We start from the raw sequence: 9,988 nt of genomic DNA on the forward strand, positions 1-9,988 counted from the left end.
ATTTCATAATCGTTATGAATCAATGAACGAACATCGACGTGGTACTGTGCTGACGATTTCAAGCATAATAACTTCACATATCAGAATGTGTTAAGGATTGGATACGAATCAAAGACCGAGTGCCGTGTTATGTAACAATTCAAGTATACGAGTTTGCATATTATAAAGTTAAGGTTTGATAGAATAGTTCGCATGTTTTTAATCTCTCTCTCAACAACCGATCGATTGCGTTACGCGTCGGGAATTAACCACAGGTGCAGCTATCGAGGTGAAACAATGCAATTGTGATGGTATCATGTTAACACTGTGTTGAAATTCCAAAATCCCGAGATTGAGTTTTCATATTATCCAAAAATTAAAGTTAGCTAGAAAATAAAATTGATTAAAGCAGGTTTGTGTGTGATTCTTCCTGAAATTCTGCGTAATATTGTTCTGCGTATGAGATCTGAATCCTGGGGACGTATCATAAGCACACTATCACCACACATAATCCATAACACACATAATTCGTAATGTTCAATCGAGAGTAATCGTATCCTTATCGATAATACGGAATTAAAGAGCAGAGTCGAATCGACTCTCTCTCATTCACGCTCACAATGCCTGCGTCACTGCATACGATTATTTGCGTTATTCCAATTCATAACACAATCCTAGTCACCGAGGCTCGACCTGATAATCCATAACGCCCTTCATTATCATAACCACGCCCACTCACATAAATTAATACGATTATCTCTCGAATCAGCATAATTTATATGCATAATTACATCAATTAACATAAATTCGGATAAATTATGCAAATTTTTAATTTCATTTAATTTTCATTATTTTCATCAATTTTCATAACACCTATATATACAACAGTGTACACAGACAGTGTACACACACTGTACACACAGTGTACACACACAGTGTAAACACAGTATAACCACACACAGAGTGTACACACACACAGTGTAAACACACAGAGTGTACACACACAGTGTAAACACACAGAGAAAACACAGTGTAAACACACACACAGTGTACACACACAGAGTCTACACACACAGTGTACACACACGCATTGTGTACACACACAAACAGTGTACACACACATTGTGTACACACACACACATTATGTACACACACACACATTGTGTACACACACAGTGTACACACACACACAGTGTACACACTGTGCACACACAGTGTACACACACACAGTGTACACACACAGTGTACACACAGACACATTGCGTACACACACAGTGTACACACAGACACATTGCGTACACACACAGTGTATACACACACAGTGTACACACACACACAGTGTACACACACACACAGTGTACACACACACATTGTGTACACACACACAGTGTACACACACACACAGTGTACACACACACAGTGTACACACACTGTGTACACACACACAGTGTACACACACACACAGTGTACACACACATACAGTGTACACACAGTGTACACACACACAGTGTACACACACATACAGTGTACACACAGTGTACACACACACAGTGTACACACACACAGTGTACACACAGTGTACACACACAGTGTACACACACAGTGTACACACACATATTGTGTACATACACACAGTGTACACACACACACAGTGTACACACACACAGTGTACACACACAGTGTACACACAGTGTACACACACACACACAGTGTACACACACACAGTGTACACACACACACACAGTGTACACACACACACTGTCCACACACACACAGTGTACACACACACACTGTACACACACAGTGTACACACACACACACAGTGTACACACACACACAGTGTACACACACAGTGTACACACACACATATTGTACACACACAGTGTACACACACAGTGTACACACACACAGTGTACACACACACAGTGTACACACATACTGTACACACACACAGTGTACACCCACACACAGTGTACACACACACACTGTACACACAAAGTGTACACACACACAGTGTACGTACACACACAGTGTATACACAATAATGTCCACGTTGTTGTTGTAGCTGAGCCCACGCACCCAAGGGAGGGAGCAATGAAAATGAATCTAAATCAACTTAAACTCCAATCCCGCTCTGTGACGTCACCACTCAGCATTACTTCATCGGCGTGAAACGCCAGGGTGAGGTGTACCTCGCTAGTGACGTCATGTCACCATGGTATTCCACCGCGCTCTTGAGCGTGACGTCACCTCCGCTTGGGTCACTGCCGATTGAGTTCCAGTGCCAATCCTTATTTGGGCAAAGCTACGCCCAGTGACGGCAACTCATTAACATAATTTATTCGTTAAAGCCGGCGAGTTCATTGCCCACGACACATGGGACGAGTACATTAACATAATATATTTATTCTCTATTTAGTTACGGAGCCGCTCATTGTGGGAGGAGCGTGTATCGTTCCCCGGATGTGACGTCATGTCACCTGCTGCTGCGTGACGTCATGAGGTAACAGCACTGAAATCCGAGGTGAGAAATTCTCATTGCGATTGTGGTTGTTGTTGTGGTGGTTGTGGTGGTGATTGTTGTTGTTTACCAAGGTAGAGCCTCTCTCTCGTAGGGATGTCAGTTGAGTAGCAGCGAGCATGGGAATCGATGTCCAGGTTGGAACTTTACAACGCGGGGCCTAGCCACGCGGGGCCTTGCCTCCTGCCCTCGCCTGATTGCATTCACTTTCATTATCTCGCTTAAGTTTAATTTGTCTTCACCCGGCTCGCCACTTTGTAACTTTGTTTTATTGTAAATATTCACGCAGTTTTTATTTTCTTTTGTTAGCAGGCCAAGCCCGCTTGGGCTGCTATACCGCTCTTGTTATCAGAAGCGACCTGCCCACAACAACACAAGGTGAGGCTTTGTCAACGTGTGTGAATGTTTTGACTTAAAACTTTGGTGACTGCAGGAATTAATATTCTTGGTTCTTTCGGTAAAGTCACGTAGATAGAAAATAAAATTAAAATAACAGATATATTTTTTTACAATGAAGCAAAAAACCCCACAACGTTTCTATGGCAACATTAATGTTGAAGATGCGAGGGCTTACAGGAATATTTATGACATTTGCCCTCTCATTGCATGCCATGACAGGCTGTTTGCACAGTCACACATAGTCACTGTAAGATGATTTTCTTGGTCGTGTTTTTGTTTTGTTGCTTGTTGTGGTTGCACCCGATTCAAGAGCCGAATGGCTCACGGGACTATAACCAAAATAAATCAAACTGAAAATCAAAAAACTGAAACCGCGTGATGAATTTGGGAAAGTTTTTCACTGCATCTCCAAATATATATGAAAGGCAAAGTTGTGATTGTGTGTGTTGTCTGTTCAAAATGTTTAGCGTACTTCCCGACATGCAACAAACTGGAAATTTGCCATGTGGGTACTTTCCAGACTGTACACCATACAAACATTATACAAATACACTTTTAGTTTATTTTTGGGGGGTAGAGGGGAGCTCAATAATGTATAGAGTTTTTTGCACAGCAAGTGAGCTGTGACGTCAAATCTGTCACGTGACCCTCGCATGTGGAAGCGTAACTCACTGTAGTGTAGCGGTTAGCGTTGTCTGTGTGTGTCTGTGTGTGTGTTTGTGTGTCTGTGTGTGTCTGTGTGTGTGTCTGTGTGTGTCTGTGTGTGTGTCTGTGTGTGTGTCTGTGTGTGTCTGTGTGTGTGTCTGTGTGTGTCTATGTGTGTCTTTGTGTCTGTGTGTGTGTGGAAGCGTAACGCATTGTAGTGTAGCGGTTAGCGCTACGCTGCGCTACGAACCCGGCGACCCGAGTTCGATTTCCGCTCACGGCCACCACCGGTGATAATTGTTTGAACCGGTCCTGGGCCTCCCCTAGGTCGACTCAGCCTCAAACGAGTAACTGCTGTGGTGTGAACATCGCCACTGGGGAGACAAAGGCGGCCGGACGTGGTGGATCCAAGTCCCGGGCGAAGCCAGGTAGTACAGCTAGTCGTGAATACATGAATGAATATAGACGTGTAAGTCACGTGTGACTGTATATATTCATTCCTCCATGGCTCGATACTGACGTGTAGATGGTGTGGATATTCTTATTTTCTGTCTGCAGCTGAGACTGGTCTAATGGAGCAAAGGCAGTCAGCACAGCAGCTCTGTACGACAAGTCAACAATGCGACCAGCGTGCATACAGCATGGATCAGCCTGGAAATTTCACACAGCACCAGAGAACTCGCACAGGAGAGAAACCCTTCAAGTGCACTGTGTGTGGGAAGACATTTTCAGGTTCATTTGCTCTTAAAACACACCAGAGAACACACACGGGAGAGAAACCCTTCAAGTGCAGTGTGTGTGGGAAGGCATTTTCAGATTCATCTCATCTTCAAAGACACCAGAGAACACACACGGGAGAGAAACCCTTTAAATGCACTGTGTGTGGGAAGACATTTTCAGATTCATCTACTCTTAAAACACCAGAGAACACACACGGGAGAGAAACCCTTCAGGTGCAGTGTGTGTGGGAAGACATTTTCAGATTCATCTACTCTTAAAACACACCAGAGAACACACACGGGAGAGAAACCCTTCAGGTGCAGTGTGTGTGGGAAGACATTTTCAGATTTATCTACTCTTAAAACACACCAGAGAACACACGGGAGAGAAACCCTTCAAGTGCAGTGTGTGTGGAAAGGCATTTTCAGTTTCATCTACTCTTAAAAAACACCATAGAACACACACGGGAGAGAAACCCTTCAAGTGCACTGTGTGTGGGAAGGCATTTGCACAGTCATCTGCTCTTAAAAATCACCAGAGAACACACACGGGAGAGAAACCCTTCAAGTGCAGTGTGTGTGGGAAGACATTTTCAGATTCATCTGCTCTTAAAACACACCAGAGAACACACACAGGAGAGAAACCCTTCAAGTGCACTGTATGTGGGAAGGCATTTGTACAGTCATTTACTCTTAAAATACACCAGAGAACACACACGGGAGAGAAACCCTTCAGGTGCAGTGTGTGTGGGAAGACATTTTCAGATTCATCTACTCTTAAAAAACACCAGAGAACACACACGGGAGAGAAACCCTTCAGGTGCAGTGCGTGTGGGAAGGCATTTTCACAGTCATCAAATCTTCAAGTACACCAGAGAACACAAAAGCATCAGAAGATCCACAAGGAGCGGAGTCAGAGTCTGAAATCAGCTTGTGAAAGTCAAAGTGCCGCAATGAGCCCATCCCTCATGAAACACGAACCGGAAGAAAATCCCAGCTTGGACACTTTTAAAGGTATCGAGGTGAAATGTGAAGAGGTGATGGTGAAATGTGAAGAAGTGATGGTGAAGAGGGAAGAAGTGATGGTGAAGAGCGAAGAAGCGATAGTGAAGAGGGAAGAAGTGAAGGTGAAATGTGAAGATGAAGATTCAACTCCAAAATGGGACCTTCACATCGATGGAGGCAACGTAAAGCAGGAGGAGAATTCTGACTGTGAGGCAGAGCGAGGCAACTCCCAGCAGTTTGTGGAAGTGGAGGTGTGGGTGGACTTCCTCCGAGACAATACAAAGTCAATTGGAGACCCGGTAGATGTGTAAGCTTGAGATGATGTCGCTCCAATAGATGCACCTTTGTCATAGGCCTTTAATGACAAGAACGTGAAGTTGAACACTCAGCTCCTAGGTTCAACCTGCAGAGTAAGGGTGGCCAGTGTTTGTGGACCTGTGGGTTGGGTAGATCTCTAACCAGGAGCGAGAGACAAGCCCCCAAGCATTCACTATGTTATGATAATTGCTTTTACATGGTGCTTGCTTTATCGCCTCGGCAACTCGGAGTTTTGTGTCGTACCACGTCTGAAACACTCGAAGAGCATCCCCAAGTAGCAGCTGCCCCTGTGTGGCACAAGGTGGTGGTCCTGCACCAGCCTGCATGTGGACAAGAGCCTGTCAGTAGGGGGTGATGATTGATGCGTCATCTCAGTTATGTAGTTTGTAGGCAATCTTGATTCGAAGCTTTCGTGACTGCAGGATTCCACACTCTTGAGTTCTTTCGGTAAAGTCACCACGTGGGTAGAAACATAACAGGTCACGGCGTTTAGATCACAACACAAGCAATCGTCATCAGGTGGGACAACCACAGCAAGAGAAACTGCTGAAGTAGTAGGCGTCTACTCCAGCAGTTTCTTCTTCTTGCTGCTGTGCTTGTCCCACCTGATGACGATTGCTTGTGTTGCCATCGAAGTGCCGTGATCTATTATTTGTAGCGTAATGTTTAGAATTTGATACATTTTGACCCAGACGCCAGCATGCAACGGCCTACTCGTTTTGAATGACGCAACAATAGTACGTTGTACATACACTGTTAAGCAGACGGTGTGTATTTGTAAAATAACTTCTTGTTAATACGATGTAACGTGATGCAGTCAATTTCGCTGCAGTAATTCAATGTTAATATGCCCGTCAATAAGTTAGAATGAATACTTGTCTTATTGTGCGCATACATGTAATATTTTGTCTGAGGGTCACACATTGATTAAGTGATGTTAGGACAAAGTGTGTGTGTTTTGGAAGTAACCTGTACAGAGAACTCAGGTGAGACCCGTTGTTCTTGTGATACAGGTCAAAGGGTATTTTTGTGTTTCCCGAAGCGTCTGCCTCTGGAGCAACTCATCATCTTTGAAATAGTGAGCACGCTCGGATCATTCATCAGTTACAAGGCATACCACTTAAAAGTTACACGTATAGGAGGAGGTACATTCTCTACAACACGAATTGTAGTTTTGTCTTACGTGTTGACGTAGATTTTGTCTAACTGGGACTAGAAATGCTCCTTGCTGATTCACGTCTGGATGTTCGTACCTATCGGTTGAAGCAAACCCCACTGCTCTTGTTGAGACGCTGTGCACCAATAAGGGTCCAATACATTGACGGCCTTCAGGCCAGGAAAGTCACTACATTTGCACACGAAGGACGCATTCACGCAAGTACCCCATGCTCCGTTTTGAAGTTTTAAAATGAAACATCTTTGAATTGTGTTGTGTTTTGATTTACATTATTTCTTCATTAAAAGTTCATTTTACATCTGGAAGACTTCGTTGAGAAGGACATTTTGTGTGAATTTTCTCTCGTCGTTAAGTAGACGGCCTTGCCGGGGGTTCAGTTCGATGCGGACTTTCACCTGGTAGGGGATCGCGGGATCGAGATGAGGCGACACGGAGCTGCTGGCCGTCTGCAGATCGATTCCAACGTAATCGAGCGTCTGTCCCTGCGCGTCCGTCGTTCGCATGCAGGGGGTGCGTGTAGGTTTACAGCGCCCCCTGCATGAAAACGACAAAGTGCAGCGTTCATCACGGATAAGGTTGTGCGCTTATTTTTTAAATGTTATTCTTTTATAAGGTGATGTTGATATCGAAAACTGGCACATAACTGGCATGCCATAAATAGGAAATTAACACTGCTTATTCGAATCAATGTATTCATATATGTTGATAAACTGTTTTCAAGCAGATTTTGTCTCAAACGGCGACTACAGGGACCACGTGATTGTTTAAAAATGTCTTTGATTATAACTATGATTGCCTATAATTCGTCATGTGTAGCTTATTTAGACTATAATTTATTCACTACCCAAACTGTATTGACTTGAAAACATAGAGCTGATATTTATTCTTGTTCTTTCGGTAAAGTCACGTAGAAGGGAAACAATAAAATAACAAAAATATAAAACAATTACATTCTCACGACATTTCGACTGCAACACAAGCAATCATCATCAGGTGTCACACAGGCACACACACAGAGACTCAGGCACACACAGAGATACAGGCACACAGTGTACACACACAGTGTACACACAGTGTACACACACACAGTGTACACACACAGTGTATACACACAGTGTACACACACAGTGTATACACAGTGTGTATACACAGTGTACACACACACAGTGTATACACAGTGTACACACAGAAACAGTGTGTACACACAGAAACAGTGTGTACACACAGAAATGTCCATGTTGTAGTTGCTGAGCTCACGCACGCAAGGGGTCTCTGTTCAAGAGATGGAGCAATGTAAAATGAATCTAAATCAACTTAAACTCCAACTCCGCTCTGTGACGTCACCACTCAGCATTACTTCATCGGTGTGAAACGCCAGGGGGAGGTGTGCCTCACTAGTGACGTCATGTCACCAATGTATTCCCACCCTCGGCCACCGCACCCTTGAGCGTGACGTCATCTCTGCTTGGTCACTGCCGATATCTGTTCCGGTACAATCCTTATTTGGGCAAAGCTACGCCCAGTGACTGGCGGGTCATTAACATAATGAGTTCGTGAAAGCCGTCGCGAGTTGATTGCGACGGGTTCAGCACCCAAGCCCTCATCCCTCGACATATGGCCCGGGCTCGTTAACATAATTTATTCATATTCTTAGTTTTTTCGGTAAAGTCACGTTGAAGAGAAACAACAAAATAACAAAATATATATAAAACAATAAAAAAATTCTCACGACGTTTCGACCATAACTCAAACGGTCATCATCAGGTGTGTCGGTTTGCATAAATTTATTTTGAAAACGGCATATTTATTTATATATATATAAAAAATAACGTTTGCGTCACGCGCAACGATTGGCAGTTTGCCCAGGACTAGTCCATCTATTTTTTGAAAAGAGGAGGGGGGAGACGAAATTTGTTTTTATGTATGCTGTCTGAAAGCCACTGTAAGCGTGAACAATCAATCAAGAACTGAAATGATTTATCAAATCTTTCCAATGATTGCTAAGATAGAATCCATCTTCTCGGTTGAAATTGTCTCTGTGCTTGTATATGTGGATAGCCTCATGAACGAATCTCTCATGGAAGCCAGATGGCTTACAGAGAACCTCCGTCTTGAAAAAGTCAATGGCATGTGAGCCTACTGAATTAGAACAATGATCTGCTACGGCCGAGGTGTTGGTCCTACCGTGTTTAAGGTCTGCTTTATGTTCACGAATGCGGTCCGAGATATGGCGTTTGGTTTCTCCAATGTAACTACTACCACAGAGGCAACTTAGTTTGTAGACACCAGGGTATTGTATGTCCGGAATCACATCTTTTACAGACGGAACCAGATCACGGATTTTATGTAATGTGTTGAAACGGACCTGGATCTTGTGTTTATTCAAGATTTTGGAGATCTTTTTTGTGATCCCAGCAATGTAGGGTAAAGTGATGGTTTTGAAAGGCTCCTCAAGAGGGTTCTTCTTCATGGTTTGAGTGATAGCTTTGCGGATTGTATAGTCGGAGTAACCATTAGCCCTAAGAGCTTGGTGTATGTGCTTGAGTTCACTGCTTATGTGTTCCTGGTCGGATATGCATTGGGCTCTATGATACAGAGTCTTGATGAGAGAATTCTTCTGTGATGGATGGTGGTGGGAATCCGGTTTCAGATAAGCATCCGTATGGGTAGCTTTCCTGTAGACAGAGTGGCTCATTGAACCATCAGGTCTCTTTTTAATTAGGACATCCAAAAAAGGTATCTTGCCATCTATTTCGACTTCCATGGTAAATCTGATGGCTGGGTGTATGGAATTGATGTGGTCGAAGAATTGGTCTAGAGCAGGCCGGCCATGTGGCCAGATGACAAAAGTGTCATCCACGTACCTCTTCCATAAGGTTGGGCGCAGAGTGGCAGTCTGGATGGCGTCAGTCTCAAATTTCTCCATGAAAATGTTAGCTATAACTGGAGAAAGGGGGGAGCCCATTGGGGTGCCCTCAGTTTGTTTGTAGAAAGTTCCATTCCAAGTGAAGTATGTATTGGTTAAACAGTGTCTCACCAGGGGGGGTACCTCAGTGTTTAGTCCTTGATGAACCAAGTCTTCAATGATTGCAATGGTGTCAGGTACAGGAACCTTGGTGAATAAGGAAACTACATCAAAACTGACAAGCAGGTCGTCTGGGGACAGGGAAATACCCTTGATTGTTGATACCAGGTGAGTAGAATTTTGTACCGCAGAGGTGGTCT

At 43.8% G+C, this 9,988-nt stretch overlaps 1 long non-coding RNA gene across 1 annotated transcript; it reads left to right on the forward strand.

The window, feature by feature from the left end:
• The first annotated feature begins 2,453 nt into the window (after positions 1–2,453).
• Positions 2,454–4,563, forward strand: LOC142918215 (uncharacterized). The gene is made up of 4 exons (XR_012937441.1): positions 2,454–2,503; positions 2,810–2,878; positions 3,872–3,972; positions 4,103–4,563. It is a non-coding gene; the product is annotated as an uncharacterized LOC142918215 (long non-coding RNA).
• The last annotated feature ends 5,425 nt before the right edge of the window (positions 4,564–9,988 follow it).

The sequence above is a fragment of the Petromyzon marinus genome, unplaced genomic scaffold (assembly GCF_048934315.1).
Source record: "Petromyzon marinus isolate PM22_M1 ecotype Great Lakes invasive population unplaced genomic scaffold, UKy_Petmar_22M1.pri1.0 PM_G_Scaffold_58, whole genome shotgun sequence".
Taxonomy (NCBI): Eukaryota; Metazoa; Chordata; class Hyperoartia; order Petromyzontiformes; family Petromyzontidae; genus Petromyzon; species Petromyzon marinus.